General features: G+C 39.8%; 1 protein-coding gene across 3 annotated transcripts in view; it reads right to left on the bottom strand.

Annotated features, from left to right (window-relative positions):
* ptn (pleiotrophin) overlaps nucleotides 1-24,547 on the bottom strand; it is a 111,206-nt gene that overhangs the window by 64,773 nt on the left and 21,886 nt on the right. Inside the window, exon 2 of one of the 3 annotated variants that reach the window (XM_008119835.3) lies at nucleotides 4,858-4,895. The exons of 1 other annotated variant lie outside the window; for it this stretch is intronic. The gene's annotated coding sequence lies outside the window, so the exon portion shown is untranslated. Of the gene's footprint in view, nucleotides 1-4,848; nucleotides 4,896-24,547 lie in introns of all 3 variants that reach the window. One more of the 3 variants, XM_008119834.3, reaches the window with a different exon arrangement.

Here is a 24,547-nt window from a genome sequence, read left to right as displayed (position 1 = left end):
TACTGTCTTCTTAGACAATAAATATGTACACACCCACATTTTAAAGAGAATTGATGACAGAACTCTGGAGATTTAAATAACTAAGATTGTGCAACAGAGCCTGTGAATGGGGTATTTTCTTTATTTCTGATGTTTGAAGGACTCCTTGTGGAATCAGAAATATTTTGCTGTAAGTTCAAGCTGTCTCCAAAATACCAATTTCCTCTCCTTTCCCATTTACAGTTCATTGAAATACATGGCAACCTAGAAATACTGCATCAATATATTTTTCTTTTGTTTGTATAAAATATCACTTTTCAAGAATATGATAATTCTAATAGAATTAAAAAGAGTTTCTGAGAATGTGGGCTTAAGACTTCAGGGTCAGGAATTAAGAAGAGATGGCATATAGAATTGGGATACCTTAGTAGAGTGAAGTCTTAGGTATCCCTTTCAATTTTCTCATAGTAAAAAAAACAAATATTTTAATCAGTAGTTCTACACAGGCCTTAAATGTGAAAGAAACAAGAATGAAAGTTGGGGTGGCTAAATGGCATTTGCCAAACACATGCATTGGATTGCTTTAATGGCCGAAAACACTTGTTAAAAAAGATGCACTTAAAACCTGATTTTGGCCAGAAAATCCACATATTCTCATGGCTGTATATCCCTGCACTCAAGGAAAACACATGACTTCATTTCTATATGCTGGTGTGGACTGCTCCAGTGCATGTGTGCATTTTGAAATCCCAAAACAGCTGATGAGGGTTTTAAACAAATGGAGCCATGGACACACAGGTGGCTAAAGGAAAGCACAATTGGAAAGCAATTCTCATTCTTTTGTTCTAATGTTTACAAAATTTAACAGAACTTCAATTTATATAATGGCCACCAGCATGGCAGGCAAATGACCCCAAAGAAGGATTCATGAGGAAAAAAGTAAAGGCAGCAGGAGGATGAAAAGAGGATGAAAAATCTGCTTGTGTGAATATTCAGATATTCACATCAGTCCAGCACATCTTAGAGGGTCAATTTTTAAAAAGTTAAAAGTAATCTTCCGGCAGATATCCCTCTGCCATCTTGCGGATTTCTAAAATCTGCTACAAATGAATGTATCAGGATGGTGGGGGAACATTTACCAAGATTGACAACTCTGTCTGGATTTGTTGTTAGGTACCACAATTTTTTGCCCCACTTATTTGTCCCAGGTTATGAGGCTGTTTAGGAAGCAACCTGAGAGAGAGAAACCTGTCTAAGGCTGGGCAGTGAATTTCCATTATTTCTGTGTTTTTTGCTTTGCAAAGAGGAAAAACAGTAGTTGAATGCAGAGATCTTTTACGCAAATAACTAAAACGTTGGTGGGGAAAATGATTTCTCCTTGCCTGATTTTCATGCTGGAAGCAAGCATTCCCATAGAGACTGATGGTCTCTTGATAACCATCTCTCATCAAGAATGGAAAAAAAATGTCTTTCTGGTTTCATTGCCAAATTGCTCTTATTGACAAGACGTTCTTTCTAATGTTCAAGACTCCTTTGGAGGTTGCGAACTGATTATGGAGCACATGTACTGCTATCCTTTGTTAAGATGCAACATGTAAAAGATGCATATTATAAATCTGAATGTAGCAATTCCAACATTGGATCACATTCAGTATTGAATGTTATGGTACAGGAAAGTTATGGAAGGAGAACAGAATGGAACAGGAAAATTTTATCATCATCAATGAGACTTTCCAGTTTACAGGGCAAAGAGATTCTGGTTGAACTAATCACTTGCTTACATCAGTTCTCTATATAATTAAAGGCAAACCCTACATTTTTTTGCATTTAAAGAGCTACCTGCAACTAATCCACCATCAGAGCCTAGTCTGTGCAAATTGCTGATCTGGCAAAACAAGAGACAACAGGCCATTTTAAATTGTGTGGCTCGATATTGAGCAGGATGGGATGACAGCCAAGAAATCAGGACATCTGGTAATTCAGCAATCACAGAGAAGTCCATGGGGACTGGGAAAGAGTCTTAATTGAACAAGAAGCCCTTCTATTTTTGCATTAACCTATTATTATCTTCACTGTGAAGGCCTGATTTGTTCAATTCTCTCCTTCCTCCTCTCCAGGCAGAGTTTCATCATCCTAAATTAGCCACAAAATTGAAAATAATACAAAACATTTTCATGTGGCATAGCAATATATGAAGAATAAATGGATGAGAGCAATAGTTTAATGAGCAAGTGGGAACTTTGAGCTCTGTAATCTTACTGGAGGAGAGGATCAAGGAAGTATGAAGTCACTGTCTTGCATTCATAGAAAATTTATTTATTTATTTCAGTACTGCATTTTCATCCTTTCTGTTATAAATTGAGGGAAATAGTAAAAAAAAGTCATACCTTCCTCTAGGGCTAGAATAAGGTTACGTGTCTTTGAGAGTCCCACCTACATTTACTGCTGAGGAGTACAGAAATCACAAAATATAAAGTACACAAAAAATTATAATGTTCCTCAACAAGTAGACCTTTTTCATTTGTTTGTTTGTTTTAATTTTAGTCATATATTGCTTTAATTAAATTCCATGCTCATTGTGTCAAATTTGATGCAATGGTGTCATTCTCACCCACCATTCTCTTTAGAACTTTTGCCTCTTCAAAGCTTTATCAGCCATTTTTTTGTAGTTTGAAACCATTTTCAAGACAAGAACTACCACAATAAAAACTAATAATACCTACTAGGCTTGATCGATCCATGAAAAATTTGATTCTAAACTCGTTTCAATACTAGAGGGGGCAGTTTTTTCGTTTTTGTTGCTAATAACGAATTTGGCCCCCAAAATTTTTCGAAATTAATGAAAATTCGTTATTTTCTAAATTAATTCGTTAATGGCGGACGCGCATGCGCGGTGGCCCAAAAACAGCCCGAAGGGGGGGGGGACTTAGGGGGCTCTCCCGCCCTCATTTTTTGAGTGATCTTCTTCAAACTTGGTACAGTGGTAGAACACATTTAACACTGATAGCTCACCAAAATGTGGAACGTTTCCCTTATCCTCTGATTTTTGGCAAATTTTCATAGCTTTTATAATAAACCTTTTTTTAATAATTGCAGTAATCTGTTCCTGGTTTGAAAGTCTTATTTCCTGTTAAATTGGGTTGTCTTTACTGTGAAAGTCATTGTTCTACTTCAGAAACTTTGTTTTTGTGGCTGAAACTTTGTTAAATTGGTGTGTGTGTGATATATATTGTGTATATATATATATATAGTCCCTGCTTGTGTGTGTGTGTGTGTGTGTGTGTGTGTGTGTGTGTGTGTGTGTAGGTAAAGGTAAAGGTATCCCTTGACGTTAAGTTCAGTCATGTCTGACTCTGGGGGTTGGTGCTCATCTCCATTTCTAAGCCCAAGAGCCAGTGTTGTCCATAGACACCTCCAAGGTCATGTGGCCGGCATGACTACATGGAGTGCCATTACCTTCCCAGAAACACCCAGAAAATGGGAATTCCAGACAGGAAACAATCAGGGCCAGCTAATACCTCCCAACAAAGGATTCCCCCAGGTAGGAAGCAGCCAGGCTTTGAAGCTGCAAGGCTATTCAATGCTAATCAAGGTGACCAATTGCAACATTCACACTTGCCTCCCACAGACAAGAGTTCTTTCTCCCACCCTGGACCTTCCACAGATATATAAACCCCACTTGCCTAGCTTCGCATAGACGTCAAAACCTCTATGTCTGCCACAGATGTGGGTGAAACGTCAGGAGAGAATGCTTCTGGCACATGGCCATAGAGCCCGGAATACATACCACAACAGTGTGATCCCGGCCATGAAAGCTTTCGACAACACAACCACAGTATCCATTCAAGTTCATGTAGCGTAGTATGGAATGGAGACCTGTATTGGGGGGAGGGAGGGTGCGAATCTGGGCCCCTGGGAGCAGCCGAGGACGGGCCTGGCCCACACCCCCTCGCATCCCGGGCCTCTTCCTTCCTCTTCCTTTTGTTATTTAAACTATATATTGTGAAATTATGGTGTGTTTTTTTTCATGCGTGTTCTGTGTTCAAGATAGGGAGACCAAAGAGGAAAAGCAAGGGAGGGACGGAGGCCCCAACACTTCCGGCTCCCATGCGAACTCCCCCTTGTGTGCCTTGGAGGGTGGAGCATGCGCACTGGCTCTCCCTTTCTCTATGGCTCTTTTCAGGTCGCTTGGGAACCCGAAGTGCCTCCTCCCTTTGCCTTTGTGTCCAAGAAGGAGAGAAGGACGTTGCAAGGTTTGCATTGAGGGTGTTTCTCTGGTGGGTTTGGCTTGGAAGGGGGCTCATTAAGGCCCAATTAATTAATGCACTGAGCTGAGGCGAGGCGGCGGCGGCGGCGGCCATTTCCCCCCTCCGTCTTCCTCCTCCTCCTCGGCCTCCTTCCCCCTCGCCCCCTCCCATTGGCTGAGCCTCCCATTGGCTGAGGGGCAAAAGGAAAGGAGTTTGGGTGCTTTGCAAAAGCTTTTTTTTCTTTTCGAAAAAAACGAAGAAATAAGAAAAAACGGCCTCTCGCGATTCGAAACTGCGATATCCAGACGTGTGGACAACCAAGGTTCGATATTGCTTCAAAACAATCGAAAAAAACGAATCAATAACGGTAAACGGGGAAAACGAATTATTTGAGCAAGCCTAATACCTACCCATCCTAAAGGCATCAGATCCTATCTGATCTTGAAAGCTAAGCAGGGTCAGCTTATTGAGTACTTGGATGGGAAACCACCAACAAATAGGTGCTGCTGTAGGTTATATTTCAAGGGAAAGAAATGGCAAAACTACCTCTGGTGGTTCTTTGCTTAAGAAAACCCTATGAAATTAATGAAATCATGACAGTAGCTTGAAAGCACATACTCACATGTAATACCTGAATTGGGGCAGCCAAGGGGAAAATGGGAAATAGGCCTGTAAGGGAAGAGAAATCAGTCATCAAAATTGTGGCTGGAAACCTGAAACTACATGTTCTTAAATAACTAAACAACTTTAGCAGATTTACGTCAGAACCCTACAGTTTATTCACATTACTCAATGTGAATTAGTGCATGCCATGAGTGCAGAGGTTACAGAATTAAAACTCTGGCCACTTAACCATTAATTGGTCCTGAGTTGCAACCTTACTGCCCTATATATGGGAACACAAATTATTCTGTCTTATGCAGGCTTGTCAGTTGTTCCTTATTATTACAGACATCCCTCATTTGAAGGCTGGAGAGCTTGTCCCTTTGAGACTAGCAGCTGGCCATTATTGTAAGGAATTTCCTAGATTTAAGGTTTGGAAAGCTTTTCCTGTTGCATAAACTGAAAAAGATGTTCCCAAATCCTGCATATTGGTGCCCATCATCAGGACAGAAATGTTTACATCGTCTCTCTTATTAATGTGGAAAATAATATTACCCACCACAGCATGATCTTTCCACAGTGGTGGGATTGTATGCTCCCATGAAGCAAGAAGTTATATTGATGGCAGCAGTGCTATTGGTAGGGTTTTTCATGTTAGACATGCTTTTGCTGATATGGGAGCAAACTATATGTGCCAAACAGCAGAAGCAGTGGGGAGTGACACTGGCAGAAGATCTCTCAGAGACAACAGTAGTGGAATAATATCTAAGACTTGTTAGTACACCACACAAGGAGGAACAGTAAACTTCCTTTTGAAGATTCCATGATGAGACAATCCAAAATGAAAAAAGAAATAGTGCCAGAAGATAAAATTCCCAGATTGGATGACACACAAGCCTGCTGAGTACAGCAGAGAACAACTACTGAAGTACTGTGGCTAATGATGCAATTGGACTCAAGGCAAAAAGATATTGTTGAAATGCTCAGAGGTGAAAGGATAGACTGAAACTCACAACACATATGGACATGGAATATAAGAAACATTAATTAGGGGATATTAGTCATAGTAAAAGAAGAAATGGAACTGATGAATGTTGACATACTTGGGGTGAGTGAGCTAAAATGGACAGGATCTAAGAAGAGATGGGTGACATTAATAGTAAGGAAAATGTAGCAGAAACTGCAGTCTAACCAAGTTATATCAATAAGAAATCAGGAGAAACCCATCAAGTTTATGCTCCAACTGCATAATAGTAATAATAATAATAATCATCATCATCATCACCATCAACAACAACAACTTTTTATAGCCCACCCTATCTTCCCAAAGGGACTCAGGGCAGCTTACAGCAAAATAAACACAGTTGCAAACATACAGTGCCAACAGTAATATATAAGCAATCATAAATAAACTCAGTAAAATGAAAAAAAAACCAACTTAAATAAACAAGACATAGCACAATCAATACAATTACAAACATATTAAATCCTTAAAATCTCTTTTAAAATCTCTAAGAATTTGACTAAAATTATTGGAGATAAAATGGTAAACAGCAGATTAACAAAGGTAGTTGTTAGCAGCCAGGTGAGGTCCACATAAGTGTACTTAATCCTCCTCCACTACAGAAACATAAGTGAAAACAGAAGCATCAGAAGAAGAAATGGAAAGATTGTGTGCTGAAGTCCAGGAGGATATTGATCATACACCAAAACAATTAATCATAGATAACTAGAATGCAAATAGGAAACAAAGCAAAATTAAAGATTGCAGAAAAAATTGGCCCAGGATCCAGAAATGAAATAGGAAACCAACTGACTGACTTTTGCAAGTCTAACAGTTTGTGAATAATAAACACATCATCCAAAGAGGCAACTCTATACATGGATTTCACTTGATGTACAGAAATCAAACTGAAAAAATAATCAGAACCAGAAATTGAGAAGCTTCATTTTTTCTGAAAAAACAAGACCAGGAGAAGATTAAGCACAGACTATCAACTTAGAATTAAGGAGAAATGAATAACCAGAAGCAGACAGCATAACAATTGGGTTGCATCAAGCTACAGAGACAGAATCTGGTCTTATTATAACATAATCTGCCAACATATACAGAAAATAAAATATTGGTCCAGACTGGAAATATAACCCCTACAAAAAAACCCCACAGATGAATAACATAATATTAAAGTAGAAAATGAAGACATTGAAATAGTTCAAAATTTGCCATACCTTGACTCAGTCATTAATCAGAATACAGACTGCAATCAAGAAATAAAAGACCAGTACTTGAAAGGGAGCTATGAAGGAACTAGACTATATTCGGAAATGCAAAGATATATTATTTAATACTAAACTTAGCATTATCATGCTATTGTATTTCCAATTTCTATGTGTAGTTGTACTGTATAAGTTGGTCAGTGAGGAGAACTGGTGTTAAAGTGCACTTGAGCAGGCAAGTGCAAATGTGGCAAATGTAAATGTGCACTTGAGGATATATATTTTATTGTAATAAGTGTGATATTAACTTGAACTGTTCATTCTAGAAATCCCATCAGAGGACCAATCAAGAAAGCCATAGCAGTAAGTTGAAGTTGAGAATCTTTCTTCATGAGACATCATCTAGCCCTGTCTTTATTTTTACACTCATTTTCTTTTGAAGAGGCACAAAACGGCACCTTCTGGAATGTGTGCCAGAAGAGCAGGGGAGTATTTCTGCAGGTAATTAACTTTGTCTGCTAATCACATCAGCCATAGATGATGAGCAAATTAAAACTTCAGCTGAGCAGTTAGTAGGGAGTTTTTCTCCTGAGGCCCAGAGCAGCAGAGCTGGTTACTGTGAATCTCTGATCTGTGAATAGGAGCAATGGAAGAAGATCAGTCCTATGTTCCCCCAGGAATTCGGGGGCTGGCTGTAGATCTGAATTGACAACATGCAAACTCCAAAATGAAGAGTTGTGTGTATAATTGGGGAGAGCTATGTTCCATCTGTTAGCAGAAGGCCCAGAATATAAAAACTAATTCCAAACAGAACCAGGAGCAAGAAGCTAGATGTAGTGTTTTACTACTAGTTAGTTCCTTTCTTGGCACCAAAGATATAACTGCATTATAAGTATAATTACATTTAACTATACAATATTTTTAAAAGGAGATACCTTCATCCTGTTTATTTGTATCTAGCATTTAAGTTGTCTTTATTACTTTTTCCATCCGAGAAATATGTCTTCATTAAGCAGTAGAAGAGGAATAACAAATGGTTAAGATTTGGCTTAATGGAGGCTGTGGTCCTAAATATGTGTGTGTGTGTGTGTGTGTGTGTGTGTGTGTGTGTAGTGTGTGTGTATATATAACTATAGCTTAATAGTAGCATCTTCTGCAGAAAATCTACTTTAATCTCTCCCTCAAAAAGAGCTATTTTATGAATGAAATCTTGACAAAGAAAACACAAATCTTTATTAATGGAGTAAAGATGGGAGAAGCAAACAAAGTGTGATTTAGTCATATCTTATTGTAACTAAACATTTACATTGGTTGGAAGGCCACTGAAGAAATGACTGTACACATTTAGCATAAAATAACTAAAATGTGTGCCATCTGCTTTCAGATCTGTGATACACGCTATCCTATGTTTTCTCCTTCCCCCAACTATTTATGGATTTTTCTCCCCTTCACAAGCTTGTATGAAGCTTTCTGCCAAAACAAGTTCTGATCATTTAACTAATTACATCACAAGGCTCAAAGCTTATACCCCTCCCCCATTTACTATTCCAGAAATAGCTCAGAAAAAATATTTCAGAGTAAAGCCTGATATGCAGAAGGGTAGTAGGAAAAGAGGTGGGAAAGAATTTCACTTACACTCTTTCCTAAAGGTGTGACTATGTTGTGGTTGTGTGAAAGGACTGTACAGAAAATGGGTAGAACATGCCCATGCCATGAAAGCTGGTATTTTAAAATCTTGATTACTTTATATACACATGCGTAAGTCTAGAAATATTTAGTCAAAAATTAACCTAATAAACCTGGGTCAACTAAAAGTACATACTATACCCTTATCAAACTTATACAGTTGCAAATGGCAAGAAAAATACTTGTCCTCCTTTACCCTCCACCGTGGTATTGTTTTGGGCATTTCTGAATGCTTGGGAATGAAAATGGCAGTAGTGACCAGGAGCTGCTGTCCTTCTGACATGTTGCTAGTCCTGTCCTCAATTCACAGAATGAGCCCTGACATATGCACGTGTCATGTCAAAATCCATAGTTTTTGGCCCCAAACCTCTCCTTGACTATGGACTTAATCAGGCGTGTGGTAGAGAAGCAGGAGAAAGTGGGGGAAAGCATTGGGGAGAGTGGGGACCTGTCTTACTCTGATTTCTTCCAGCAAGGTCCATCTTCTGGGATGGCCAGCCATCTCTCGTCCTTTCCCTGTCTTCTTCCCATTTCCCCCCACTTCTCCCTGCTTTCTTGACAGATTCCCACAGGTGGCTACCAGAAGTGGTGTGCTTCATGGGATGGCCTCCATGAGACTCTGTTTTGCCAGCATGCTAAAATGGAGAAAAACATCCACATGATGAAGTCCTTACACATGAGGTCAACTTATACAGGAGTAAGTGCCAGAAGCCCAACTTTCAGAAACTGGAAAGGCTATATTACAAATATAGAACAATTATCATATCCATGGAGGATATGCTCCAACACACACACACATCTGTGGATACCTGAAAACATGGATTATAGTGAATCCTTTCTTTTGACTATACTTGGGCAAGGAGCATTTCAGGAGAGGAGGGATATTTTTTGAAATGTGGGTAAATGAATCCCTGGCTAAGGGAGTCATACTGTTCAATGGAGTACTTTGAGGCTGCTTCTGTATGTGCCCAGCCCTTTGTTCTTCATTTCATGTTGCGTTTCACTCTACAGGCAGTCCCCAAGTTACCAACAAAATAAGTTCTGCAGGTTTGTTCTAAAGTTTAATTTGTATGTAAGTCAGAGCAGGTACATTTTAAAGATAGATACGGAGAAAATATATCTTTAGCTAGCTAGCTAGCTAGCTAGCTATATCTTTGGGTAGCATAGAGAAGTGTTAACACAGTTGTGGTGTTTGTTTTGCTGCCTGTGTCCCTGTTCAGAAAATTTAACCTCACTTTCTGTCCCTGTGATAACTGGATTTTGAAAATATTGGCTTCTTGTGGAAACAAGGATTGGTGATAAAGCTTCAATTAAGATACTTTCCCCCCATGAAAACTCTTACAGGAGTGAATCTCCCTTTGAAGGGGTAGATTTCTCTCACTTCTTGTTGTCTCACCTCTGTTCCTAACAATGAGTTGTTTGTAAGTTGAATGTTCGTAACTAGAGGTCTGCCTGTAATTGTATTACTGTGGCAGAATAATTCTACTCCTCACCTGAGGTGACCAAGCTCAGTTTCTATTTTTAAACACCTGCCTCTTAACTGCCCTTCCCTTCAAAGATACTGCAGACTCATAACTTCTCCCCTCTGTAATAGGGAAAGCGTGGGTGGGTTTCCTAACCCTGTCTCTTCAATTGTGTGTCTAACTAATGCCCTAAAAATGACAGAAACTCAAGTCCTTTCTTTCAATAAAGTTTGCTATATCTGCAGTTTTGCACATACATGTGAAGTCCAGAAGCATATCCACCACAGATACTGGAGTTGTAGGGTTTAGCACAAACTTTATTGATGGTACATGATGTAATGGATTGTACACAGCAGATGAATATCCCAGCTCTATTCTCTGAAGGGGTCCAGCCAATGACAGAACTGAAGCACCAACCAAATTCTATCTCTTGGCCAACAATCACATGTCCCATTGCTAGATACATGAGGACCTCCTGAACTGGGGTCCACCCTCCTCCCACCACAGCTGAATCTAATGGAAAATGGATTTCCTAGGTCTATACTAGTGCAGCAGCAAAAAAAGGAAAAGAAAAGAAACAAAATGAAATTAAATGAAACAACTGTGTAATGGTGACCCATTTTTCCCCATAAACTACTTACAATCTATTTTTCCTCCTGAGTGATTACAGCAATTTCTTGGATCTGTGCTCTTCCATCTTTTAAAAAATACTGGTAACAACTGTGAACATAGTCTCTGGCGTGGTCCCCTAAAATAAAGAGCATTTTTCCTCTTTTCCCATTTTTCTTAAACTTACAGTTTGTTATAATGCAGTGCTATAATTTCACTGGTGCATCACAATTCTCAGGGGGGGGGGGGGGATGAAAAGAAAGGACAATAGAGTTTAAAAGAAACCCACCTGAGGATAATGGGAAACCTTGCAGCTAGTATAGGAAACACCAGAAAATAGTCTCAAACAATAGAAATGTCATTTTGATATTTTAAAAATCCTCAAGAGGTACAAGAAATACTACAATCTCTGTATGCATTCATTCCATCTGGAAGAACCCAGTCAGGCATCTGCTAAGAAGAAGAAGGGAAAAAGGTTACCCCCCCCCCCCTCTCTCTCTCTTGCTTTCTCGCTCTGGTGCAGCAAAGGCCATTAAAGATATCCAGCAAACAGGCATTTCCTTGTAGCTATCAGCCCCTGCTTGAATAATGCCACAATGAATCAGTGTTATATACACATTGCAGGACATTGTCCCCTGCTGCCCTGCTCTTCTGCAGCTCACTTTCAATTCCATCATAAGGCATCCTCTCGTTGCCAGAAGATGTCTTGTCTTCCAGTCACCAAATGCAGGGAAAGACTGAATCAACATTACAGTGTGCTTTGTAGAAGAGGTAAATTATGCATGTAATGCTAACTCCCAGTTGGTCATAACCAGCAGTGTCACCTGAATAAAGTAATCTTTAGCTCTTTAAACATGTTTGACATATGGAATCCTTGTCTCTGGGCAGGATCAGCTCTGTGTTCGCAAACCTTGAGTACACAAAAGCTGTAGACATATGGTCTCCGTGTACACAGAGCAGCTCAGCAAATGTATGGGGGAGATGATAGCATAAATATCCCTAATATCCTAGATGATAGTTAAATATCCCTAATCCAAAATGTTTGGGACCAAAAGTGTTTTGGATTGTGGATCCCCCCCCCCTCCCCACCAGATTTTGGAATCCTTCTATTTCCGTATAGGTCCATAATGGCAAGTCTTGGAAATGGAACCCAAGTCTAAACATGAAAATTATTTATTTTTCGTGTATAGCTTAGATACATAATATTTTTAAAATAATTTTGAGGATGAAACAAAGGTTAAGTATACTGAAACATCAAAAACAAAGGTGCCATTATGGTGTCTTTAGACATATGCATTTTAATTAAGTAATTCAACATCCAATTTTTATTGCATAAAATAAAAGATTTGCAAAGAACAAGTTTTTGTTGTTGTTTATTAAAAATATTTATCAATTGCTTTTCTGACCACTAGGGGCCTCAAAACAATACTCAATTTAAAACAATACAGTAACACAGTAAAATAATAGAATAATAGAAGAAAAACATTATTTAAATAATGAAATAAACTATTTTAAAAACCATCCAAGCTTGGCAAAAAGAATGCACTTTCTACTGCTTATCTGAAATATAGTTAGGTCTGACTCTAACTTCTCTAAGGAGAGATTTTTGTAACTGAGAGCTTCTCTGTGTCATATACCAGCCTACTGAAGTCCCCTTGAAAGTGGGGCAAACAGCAGGGTCCTGAATAACCATTAATGATTATGGGTAGGAGGAAGTGCATTTGATGTCTTCTTGGACATATTCAAAAAGAGCCTGGAAAACTACAGGATGGCAATACTCTAGTTCATGGGGTCCTCAAACTTTTAAAGCCGCGAGCCAATTCCCAGTCTCTCAGAATGTTGGGGGTCAGACTACTTTGGAAAAAAAAACATGAACAAACTCCTATGCACACTGCACATATTTAATTCATAGTGCAAAAAAAATGAAAGAACAATATTATATTTAAAATGAAGAACAATTTAAACCAGCATAAACTTACCACTAGTTAAATGGGAAGTGTGGGTCTGCTTTTGGCTGATGAGACAGTCAAATTAAATAAGATTGTTGTTGTTGTGTGCCTTGAAGTCATTTCAGACCTAGGGCAACCCTAAGCCTAAAGTTTAGGATGGGGGCCACCCATGTGTGGGACAGAAATGAATAACAACAACAACAACAACCTTGGAGGGCTACATCCAGCCTGTGGGCCTGAGTTTGGGGACCCCTGCTCTGGTTAAAGATTCTGCATAGAGCAGGGACCTGAACTTGATGGTCTATGGGTGCCCTTGCAACACTATAATTCCTATCTAGTTGCTTAAATACCATAGCATGTCCTTCTTGGTTGCCGCAGAATAATAGCAGAGTGTGTTTTTGAATTTAAAATATTCTAAACAAATATAAAAGGTAAAGATTTCCCCTGACGTTAAGTCCAGTCGTGATCGACTCTGAGAGTTGGTGCTCATCCCTATTTCTAAGCCGAAGAGACGGCGTTGTCCATAGACATCTCCAGGTCATGTGGCTGGCATGACTGCATGGAGCGCCGTTACCTTCTCGCCAGAGCGGTACCTATTGATCTACTCACATTTGCATGTTTTCGAACTGCTAGGTTGGCAGGAGCTAGGGCTAACAGCGGGTGCTCATTCCGCTCCCGGGATTTGAACCTGGCACCTTTTGGTCTGCAAGTTCAGCAGCTCAGTGCTTTAACACACTGTGCCACTAGGGGCCTCTAAACAAATATATGATTTATCAAATATGGTTTATACAATTTATTCTCTTGGCATTTCAATTCACAAGTTCCTCAATGCAGCTATCATATACAAAGTGGCCCAAAAGTCACAAAGGATCCTATACATATACTGTATGTGATGCTATGGTATTTGACTCCTGCCTACTCCATAAGGTAAGCCAATCTGTGGTTTTGCTTCCTACATATTTCTGCCACCACTCTTCTACACAGCACCTAAAATGAGGAAGTTACCACATTTAAAGGAGGGGTGGCTACATGAGGCTAGTGGTAAATCCCCACTGATTGGCAGCAACAGACAAAAAACACTAGTCTAAAAGGTCCCCTTCTAGTCCAATTCTGGCTGGAAAATGTGTATGTTTGCATTTCTGTGTATCCCTGCACTCAAAGATAGCACACACATTCTTTTCCTCTCTCCTGTGTAGACTGCTCCAGCACACATCCGCTTTTTAAAAGCCCGAAACTGCTGTTCAGGATTTTTTAACCCCCATTTAAAACCTGGATTTTCATACTATCTGGAAGTGCCCTTAGCTGCTGAGTTGGAGTGAAGGAAATAGCACGATTTGGGGGGGTTTATCTGATAAATCTGGGCAAATACTTCCAGGTTCTCCAGTCAGTTTGTTTGTCTCCCTTTAATCCAGCATCCTTTGCCTCTTTTTAATCCAGAGCTAGCCAATTTGTAGCCTCTGGGTATTGATGGGCTGCAATTTTCTCATGATTATACGTGTTGGTTAAAATGGATGGGAGTTACAAATTAGCAATATCTGGAGGATCACAAGTTCCCCATCTTGCTTTTAACCAAGCCATGCAAGAGCAATTGATCCAGCATGCAGGCAACTGAATAATACCTGGTTATCTTTAGTCATTTAGTGAAAGACATTTTATAATTGTTTACCTTCAAAAATTGCTTCAACCAGATAATTTTAAAGATCATAAACAACAGATGGCATATGGAATGAACTCCTTCTAAATACCCTAAAGGCACCAGATCTTATCTGATCATGGAAACTAAGCAGGGGTCAGCCTTGTTTAGTACTTTGATGGGAGAATTCCAACAAATACCAGGTGCTGTAGGCTATATTTCTGAGGAAGAACTGACAAAACCACCTCTCACCATGATGGGGGTCCCTCATGGCTCTGTTTTGTCCCCCATGATGTTTAACATATACATGGGAGAGGTCATCCTGGTTTTTTGGAGTGTAGTGCCATCCATATGCAGAAGATATCCAACTCTATTACTCTTTTCCACATAAAACCAAGGAAGCTGTCCTAACTCTAAACCAGTGTCTGTCATTAGTAATAGACTGGGTGAGGGCAAACAAATTGAAACTTAATTCAAATTAGACAAAGATGCTCCTGGTCAGTCGGAAGACAAATCAGGGAATGAGGATTTGGCCTGTGATGGATGGGGTTACACTCCCCTGAAGACACAGGTCCATTGTTTGGGAGTCCTCCTAGACTCAGCTATGAGCCTGGAGGTTCAGGTCTCTGCGGTGATCAAGAGTGCCTTTGCATGTTTAAAACTTGTGCACCAACAGCACCCATTCCTTGAGATTCCGGGGTACATGCCTTAGTTACATCTCATCTGGATTACTGTAACACACTCAACGTGGGGCTGCCTTTGAAGAGTGTTCAAAACCCCTGGCCCAAATAGATGCTGTCAAGTTGCTCACTGAGGCTGGCTACAGGGAGCGGACAGCCCCACTCATGCAGCAGCTCCACAGGCTGTTTCTGGGCACAATTCAAAGTGCTGGTTATGGCTGTTAAAGCTATATACGGCTCAGGTCCAGGCTATTTGGCTGATTGCATCTCCTTATATTAACCTGACTAGGCCCTGAGATAATCAGAAGAGGCCCTGCTCTCAGTACTACTTCCATCGCAAGCTTGGGTGGTGGGAACGAGAGAATAGGTTTTCTGGATTCTGAGACTCCTTTCTTCCCAGGGAAGCCAGAATGGTCTCCTCTTTGCTGTCCTTCTGGTGTTAGGCTAAGATCATTTTCAAGCAGACTTTTAAAGAAGGAAGCTTTTAAGATCAGGTCAGGGGGTGCTGTGGTTTTACGGGTTTTATTTTTTATTTTTAATACTGTTAAATGTTTAATTCTCTTTAAATGTTTGTATATTTTTAGGTTTGAAATTACATTGTATTGGTTTTATTTCAAGCTGTGTTGAGCCCCCTTTTTAGAGAGATAATGAGGTATACTAAGGAGGAGGAGGAAGATTCCTTGCCTTAGAAACCCCCATGAAATTCATGGGGAAGCCATAAATCAACAGGAGAGAGAAGAGGTGCCACACTGTAGCTAATGATCAACACCAATCTCCTCCAGCCTAAACTAACATAGTAAGTGCAGACATACCCTCCAGCATTTCAGAGATGAAAACCAGGACATATACAATGTCAGAATGTGGTCAAAAAAATAAAAATTATTAATGTAGAATTACACACAAGCTAAGAAGAACTACAGCATTTTGCCTTGCTAGAGCCTATAGGGAAGCGCAATATTTTGCCCTCCTCCTCTGTACCATGTTTTTGCACTTTGTAATCAATTTGGAGCAACTAAAGCAAGCTGGGGATAATGAGGAACAATGGGAAGAGGCAAAAGAAATTGGACTTTAAAGGAGCAGTTGAAAAAGTGGAACAGCAAAGGATTAATCAAGACTACCTCTGCCTACTCAGGAGAGGTGGAGGATTAGTGGGTGATATGGCCTAAAAGCATCTTTGAATATAACCACAGTCACATGGCCAGTTTTCAGCTAAATTGGATGGAAAATTTGCTATTTTCAGCATAAGTGAAGAAATGCTTAGGGAGCTGGACTGTTGACACTTTTCCAAGAGGGAAGACAAAATGGGGAGATGTGAAATGAGAAATAATTCATTTTTATGCTGTGAGGTGCTTGAGATGTAAGAGTCCAATTCCAGAGAAAAGGTCATTGACTCAGGGAAACAAGATGTCATTTTAAGAAGCGAGCATTCCCCCTCCAGTCCCACATCTATGACAAAAATATGTTCTTTTTCACCATGTGCCTGACCTCTGAAATCCAGGGTGCCTCTAAAACAGCCTCTGGTGTGGGTCTTAATGCACAGGAAATAGCCTGTGGAAAATAAGCTCCATAAAATGCCTGAGGCTAGTTCTGATTAGAAAATACTTCACCAACTTTGTGAAAGCTTGAATCTTGGGTTGCAAAGGTAGTAAGGTGATTTTTGCTGTAGATATTTCTGTAAACAATCTATTTCTCCAGTTTTGCTCATGTGCACCTCATTCATCAAACCTCCCCCCTACAGCAATTAGTATCTTCCCTAACTCTGCACAGGCAAAAAATAATACAGATAACTCTTATCTTTGGCCCCGTCCACACAACTGTATAAAATCCACATTGAACTGGATTATATGGCAGTATGGACTCAGATAATCCCGTTCAAAGTAGATATTGTTGATTATCTGCCTTGATGTTCTGGATTATATGTCTGTGTGCAAGTGCCCTTTGAATACTTTCTTAGGAAAGAATGAACACACAAACTTTATTTAAATTTAATTAAATATAGTGTTGATTTCCTAGAGAAGGAAAAATTAAATGAAGTCACTTCCTAATGAGTGCATTGCAAAGGCCTCTACATGCATGCACATGTGTGTGCATACACAGAACTAACCACCAGCAAGATTAAGGTCTGTGGAATGAAATTAAGTGCTTTTTATACAAAGGGAATGAATGCAGGAAACAAAGGAAAAACAAAAGAAAGTACAGAAATTGAAACCACTCCATGCTATGCCACATAATCCACTTGTAATTATTAAACACTTCTCTCTTCTAACTACAGTAAACTGAGAAGAAAGAGAATGTTCATAGATATTCTAATTAAATTACATCTCACATCAGGAGCTAGAGAAGTCCTCCAAAATACAACTTTCCCATATGCATCCATCTTTTTACAAGCAGCAAATGCTAACCTTTTCAGTTGGTTTCTATTTCTTACACCGCTACAGAACACAGACCCAACTAAGGGCTTCTTTTTGTTTTGAGAAGTTGTGCTGCTTATGTTATCTGTGCTGGAACCAAACTGAACTTGTTCACATTGCCCCATCTCTCTTACTCTTCACTTAGAGAAGTGGGACTCCTTAGCAATGCTGATGAACAATTCTCCATTAGATGTGAACACACTTGAGAGTGCATCCACAGAAACATGGCGCATGGCGACACAAATGAATCACCACTCTATTAAGTCACCAAATGTAATCCTGACAGAGATGGCAAGGGCTTACGTTCTCTCTCACTGATCTCGTCCCCACTTTGTCTCCTCCCTCCCTCTTTGCTTTGATTCCTTTGACAGCCAATTTCTTGGAGAGTTACTCTAAGTTCCATTGTGCCGCCTCTAATGGAATTCAAAGCTTTAATTCAGAAAGTGGCCACTCTTGACCTCTGAACCCATTGCCACCCACTCCGCCACCCCCTTCTATCTCCGTCACCATGGAAATGAATACTGGGCTTACAAAAATGGGAGCAAGCAAAGTCTAAAGCTTTTCACAAACTCCAGAGAGAAAGATGAATGAAACTCATTCATCACCGAGTGAGAGACCTCGAGAGAGAAATGCTCCTGGAAAAGCCAGCCATAAGCAAAGGCAGTGGAAAAGAGAGAACAGTGAGAAAGGATGACTTCATGCAGGAAGTTATGTGATTTGGAAAACAAAAGCAAAAGGAGATCAGAGAGTATATAGACTACTATTTTTAAAACAAGCATTTCAGTTAACAGCCAAGAAAGAAAAAAATCCTCAATAAAAGCATGGTATCTTGGTGGAAGAGTAGGAAATAAGGGGGTGTCCACATTTTATCATTAATTCAATTAAGCATTTGGGATGCTCACATTTAAGAAAAACTGAGAGATTGAGGAAAGATGAAGTCTGGCTCTGGAACACTTTTCATGTACGTCCAGCTAGTTCTGATGCCTATTTGTTTTAAATTCCACACTTAAAAGGAGGAAATGAGATAAAAATGAAGTAATGACAAAAGGCTACTCTCAAACTTGAAGGCTCTTCCTAAGGAGAGACGCTAATGGACTCTTCATACTCATTCATTTTAAATAGGAATTATGTTCCAAAAATCTTCCACCTACACTCACTTGTACCATGGAAACTTAGAACATTATCTAATTTTCATCGCACAAAGTCCTTCATGTCTTCCTTTTTAGTATTCCTTGTTAGCCAGATAATTGGCTTGTGCTGAGTTTAAAAACAAACTTTTTTCTATGCCTTATAAACCATCTTAAGAAGCTTTTAAACAGAATGCCATGAATGGACTCTGGATTAGTATTGTCATCACCAGGTGATTTTTTTTAAAAAAATCCACAAATCCTTCTAATAGTGAACTGGAGAATTAGAAAGAGGATCTCATAATATTGACATTTCTAGATTGGGGAGATGGTGCAACTTGGTGGTTAGTACTTAACTGAACTTAATATAATATGGCATAAATGAACATAAATTATTCAATGCATTTTTACTCACTAATAAGTTTGACGGTATGTAATGGGACCTCCTGGCTAGTACATATATTAAAATTAGGTCTGTGAAAATCCTGTCTCCACTGTCTTTTTCCTTGGGGCCTGATTTGTCAATTTGCATTTGACTCTGATTTATTTCTGTGCCGCTCATTGAATCATGGAGTCATAGAGTTGGAAGAGGCCACAAGGAACATCCAGTCCAACCCCCTGCCATGGAGGAAAAGAACAAACAAAGCATTCCCGGCAGATGGCCATCCAGCCTCTGTTTGAAAACTTCCAGAATTTCATAGTCCATGGCAGCATTGGAACCAAACATGGCCTTATGTTTTGCCATATAAGTGCATTCATTGGACAGTACTGTAACTTCTTCGGAGGGCAACCCTTGACAGATTTTAAATGAAAATATCCAGGGCTTTCTGTTCAAGCTACCTTGCAGTTTCCTGTAATATGTTTAAAGTTTGCAAATGCATACTCCTGTTCTGTGCTGTAGTAGCTTCTGTAATATATGTCTGCTACTAATGGAATAAGGTTTATTATGCATGTGTAACGAACGTCCTGTTAGTGTTATATGCAGGAGTAAGTCAACATTGTACCTGAGCATGTCTTTTGTGGACTATTGTAGAGATTGGTATTCCATTTATCCCTCCACACCAACAAAAGCCCCTTCCCAACTTAGCCTAAAGTCACTGCAGCCAGTGCTGATCTTAGGATTGGTGACACCTAGTGTAGAAACATAATGTCACCTCTCTGCTGGGAGAGACCTGGAAATAGTTCCAGTTAAAGCTATTTCCAGTAGGGCATGGCTGGCATAGGTATGCAGCCTCCCCTGGAAGCTCATTTTGAGTGTGACGCTGACCCACCCTCCTGCCCACGCAGTAGTATAATTATTTGGTTGCCTCTGGGGCCAGGTAGGAATTTTCCCACTCTATGTTCTGGGGGGGGGGTGTCCTCATGATTTTCCAGGCTAATTTAGCCCAGAAAACTATGGGACTATTGTCTGGACTGCCCCCTCAAAAGCCCAGAACCTTTGAGGGAGCAGTCCAGATAGCAGAAGTAGTGGAATAAACCCACTAACAAATTAATTTGCCACAAACCAGGGTTTTCCTGGTTTGTGGCAAATTAATTCGTGTTTATCTGGGACGTCATTTGGACGGCCCTCTTTTTATTGTGGGAAGTTCCACGTTAAAGGGGTTGTCTAGATGGGCCCTCAGTAATATGGAAACAATATCCCTGTCATATCAGCATAAAGTCAATAAACTGTGCAAAAGTGTTGGCAAAAGTGCAAAAGGCAGAAAGGTATTGAACCCAATTCAATTTCTGTTATAATTTGAGCATCTGGTTACCTTGAATAGTTTCATATTAACAAGCCATGTGGAAAAAAAACTGTAACAGATATCAAGGTTGACTGCAGGTAAGAGTAAAGGAGCACTTGTTTGGGAAATTCGCTCATGTGACAGTCCACTTATTGGGCACAGAGCCAAGCTAGAAGCTTTCAAATTTAGATGTGTTGAGATGTGTCAAATGCAGCATGATGGTCCTAGTTGGATTATGACAGAGGAGATGTTAAAACTTCCCTCCCAAAGTATTGCAGGTCTAACTAAAATTCACCCACCCTACCTAGTATTGATATTTCTATTTTGAAAGAAAAGTAGTTGCCAACTATGTGATTAAAGTAGTATCAAGTTCTGAGTCCTCAGCTAAACCATCACAGTGGAGATGTTGAAATCAATGACTTCAGAATAACATTAACACAAGTCAGAGGAGAAAATTTTAAAAAGATTAGGCCCCAGAAACCTATCCTAAAGGTTTTCAAAGAGCATCTTAATTCAGTCAAGAAACCTGCACATAGCTCCTCAAAAGCAGAAAGAGTGTTGAAATAACCCTACAGTATGAATAAATATCAAAATGTATGCAGGCAAAGAAAGTCCCCTTATAAAGAAGAAATTGGATATCCAGGCCAAATGACAATAATAGAAAGGAGCAACTTTGGCAGGCAAGATGTAAATTGGAGATTTAAAAGAGGCCTAGAAGCAAATTTGAAGAACGAAGAGGCAAATGCAGGCTGACAAGCCATAAGGATTTCTTTAAGTACATCAGATCAAGGATGCCTAGTGGGAAAATTGGTGGACCTAGAAGAAAACTAAGCTAAGGGGGGGGGGGGGGGACAATCAGAATTGTCCAGAATTTAAATGATTTCTTTAATACAGCTCTGTATTTATTTAATGTATGACAAGCCTTCGGGATTACATATGGATGAAAAGAAAAAGGTGGTAGCATTCAATAGCAAGTGAAGGCTTGATAAAATTCTAAATTTCACATTGGTTTTGTTTAGTGATTCTATCAAGCAAAATTGACAAATTTCAAATATATAATTTTTCAACATCTTAATCAGTGTGTGTATGTGCCTGCAAATCACCTTGTAATTTACATCAGCTCCATTAGTTTCATAGGGTTTTCTTAGGGAATGAGTACTTAAAGTAGGTTTTGCCAGTTCCTTCCTTTCAAATATAGTCTACCATCTCCTATCTCCTAGATTCTAACTAGTTACACAATGCAAGCCAAAGAATCATCTATGCTTTATAGATAACAAAAGCCTTTGATCGTGTGGATCATGTAAAACTCTGGTCACCATTAAAGAAATGGGTGTGCCACAGGTTGTCCTGCTGCATAACCTGTACTCTGGATAAGAGGTTACTGTGAAGATACACTATGAGAAATTGAATGGTTTCCAGTTGCCAAGAAGTTTAGGTAAAGCTGCATTTTTGTTCTGTTTGACTTATACCCTAATCATATCAGGAAGACCTAGGCATGAAAACTGGAAGCAGGAATAACAAGAACTGAAAATATGTAGATGGCACCATACTATTGGTAGAAAATGATACTTGGAACAATTACTGGAAAAAATCAAAGAAGCAAGTTGTCGCACCCCAGGGCTGCATGAACACCTTGAAAACCACACTGGAGCCCAGAACATAAGCAATCAAGCAGTTTATTGAAGATGATATGCAAGCACAAGCAATAAAGTTCAAAGTCAATAGAGTAGATGAATCCCCAAACAGTGTACTCATCTGTCCTTAATGGAGGTCCAAGAAAGTCTCTCAAAATTATAATCCAAACAGGAACTGTGCTAAGTCCCACAAGGCAGCAAATATAGTACACACAGTTCTATATTCCCAGCAGGAAACAGCAGGAAGCCACAAGGTACAAGAACAAGACTCAAGGTAATCCAAGAACTGTAATCCACATGGCACGGAATCAGCAAGGTCCAACTGGAAACAAGGTACCAAAAGGCAAGAGACACTTGAAATCCACAAGGCAAAATCTTGGCTGGAATATCACGGAAACAAGAGCACGGAGACAGATCTTTCTCACTTAAATAGCAGAGTTGACACCTCTGCAATATACAGGGAGCCAGGAATATTTAAGGTGAATTCAAGGCTATATTTCAAATGGGATCTGGGTAGTGCAGTTCTTTCTCATGTGAAAGTTGCTCATTAGCGCGTCTGTGAACCAAATGCTGGCTCCGTCTCAGAACCTCCCTTTCGGTTTGGCTTTGCGTAAACATTCTCCGTCTATCAAAATCATCAGTCATTCCCTCTGGCCTAAGAAGCCCATCTGGCTGAACTATCTTTGACTGGCCATCGGAATGTTCATCCCCGGTTTCAGCGTCCTCTGCAGAAACCAATTCAGGTGTCTGCAACTGCATTGCAGGCCTATAGTCAAAGTCTTGGATAGGGCCAAAGTCTGATTCTGACTCCAAATCAGGCTGAGCTACAACACAAGTGTAAAAATGGATTTACAACTGAACATTAAGAAAACGAAAATTATGACCACAGATTATTTTCATAACTTTAAAGGAATTAAGACACTGAAATAGTTCAAGATTTTCTATACCTTGGCCCAGCTGTTAGTCAGAATGGAATCTGCAATCAAGAAATCAGAAGACGGTTGAGGGTGTATCTACATAGGCAGTATAACCCAGGGCAGGTGATAATCAGCCTTGTGGTGTCCACACGATACATGGGCCCTTCTTGCCCCCAATGAGAACAAAGCTGTTTGACACAGTTCTGTCCAGCATTAGCCAAAGTCAAGACCCAGAGCAGTACCACATTTCGTGATCATGTAAACGGTTATGTCAATTCTGAATCAGAACTGGACCTGCCATCCAGGCGGATAGACTCAGTGAAGGAAGCAATAGCCTAAGTCTGCAAGACCTAAGCAGAGTTGGTGGTGATTGGGTGATATGAAGGTTTTTCATTTATAAGTTTTCATAAGCTGAAGTCAACTTGACAGCAGCTAACAACAGCAATCCACATGTGCAACTGCATAGTTAAAATCCTGTTAGCTAATTCCAAATTGAGTAGGCCCACTGAATTAACTCTTAAACATAGGGAAATCTAGTTGATCCAGTGGTTTAGCTGGGTTAAGAATAGTAACAGGGCATCAAATGGCTACTCCTGTAGATCTCTGCTTATGAAACCATGAAATGAATGTATCCATTGAACCATAGCCAAAAAAGTACAAGCAACAGCAGTCATAACCATAAAACCATTTTTATTTGTATATATACATTTTAAAATTACCTATTTCATCTAATTTTGGGATTTAGCTTTCTCTCCTCTACTGTTTTTATGAGTTAGCATTTGTGGACTAAAGCCCACTTCTTCATGTGCAGTAATTGCAAATACCGCAATCCAGTGAAGGTTTATGGCTAAATAATTTGTTTGATCTTAAAAATGTCACAAAATCACTTTCCCTCTCCCTTTTCCTCTCTTTTAAGAGTTTTCCATACAAAAAGCTACATATGCATTCTGTTTCTTTTGCCAGATAAATAAAAGTAAAGCTAGATTACAGAACATTGTGCTAATAAAACTGTATTAAACTAATCTAAAACAAACAGTTTAAACACTGACTTGGGACCTCTTCAAATGGCCCTTTTGTGCTGTGCCGTTGCGCTGTGAAAGGGAAGTTGTGCAGGGCGGCTCGTGGTGCCCCGCACACACTCCCTCCTCCCCACATCACACAGTGTGGATGGGACAGGGGCGCACCCTTTCCCTCCCCACATCAGATGACAGAAAGGGCAGCAATGCATAGCGAATGTTGCCCCATTGCCCTTTCTGCTATCACATGGCAAAAAGGGGAGGAAAGTGCTGGTAGTTCTGTCAGAACTACCCAAACAAAACTTTCCTCCTTGTAGTGGATGAGAAATTGCCTTTTGGTGCTTCTCCTCCACTTTAGGAGGAATGTGGGAGGGGCCTGCCGTGCATCGTGTGATGCTGCACAGCAGGCCCCAACATAGCCACTCATAAAAGCAGTAAATGGGGCAAAAATGTCCCATGTGAAGAAGCCCTTGGTCTAGGCAAAAAAAAAGGCTGCCTATAGCTCTAATGACCCTTGGGCATAGTTAATATGAGAGGAGAATTTGCCAATTCTTTTTGCAGCCCATCTCTTGGCTTTGTTATCTAACACATCAAAGATTCATGTTCCTTTTTAGCTGGTTTCATTATTAGTACCAAGGAGTAGAAAACACTA

Source organism: Anolis carolinensis, chromosome 5 (assembly GCF_035594765.1).
Source record: "Anolis carolinensis isolate JA03-04 chromosome 5, rAnoCar3.1.pri, whole genome shotgun sequence".
Taxonomy (NCBI): Eukaryota; Metazoa; Chordata; class Lepidosauria; order Squamata; family Dactyloidae; genus Anolis; species Anolis carolinensis.
The sequence above is the reverse complement of the archived record's forward strand: the minus strand, read 5'-3'. Positions and strand labels throughout refer to the sequence as shown.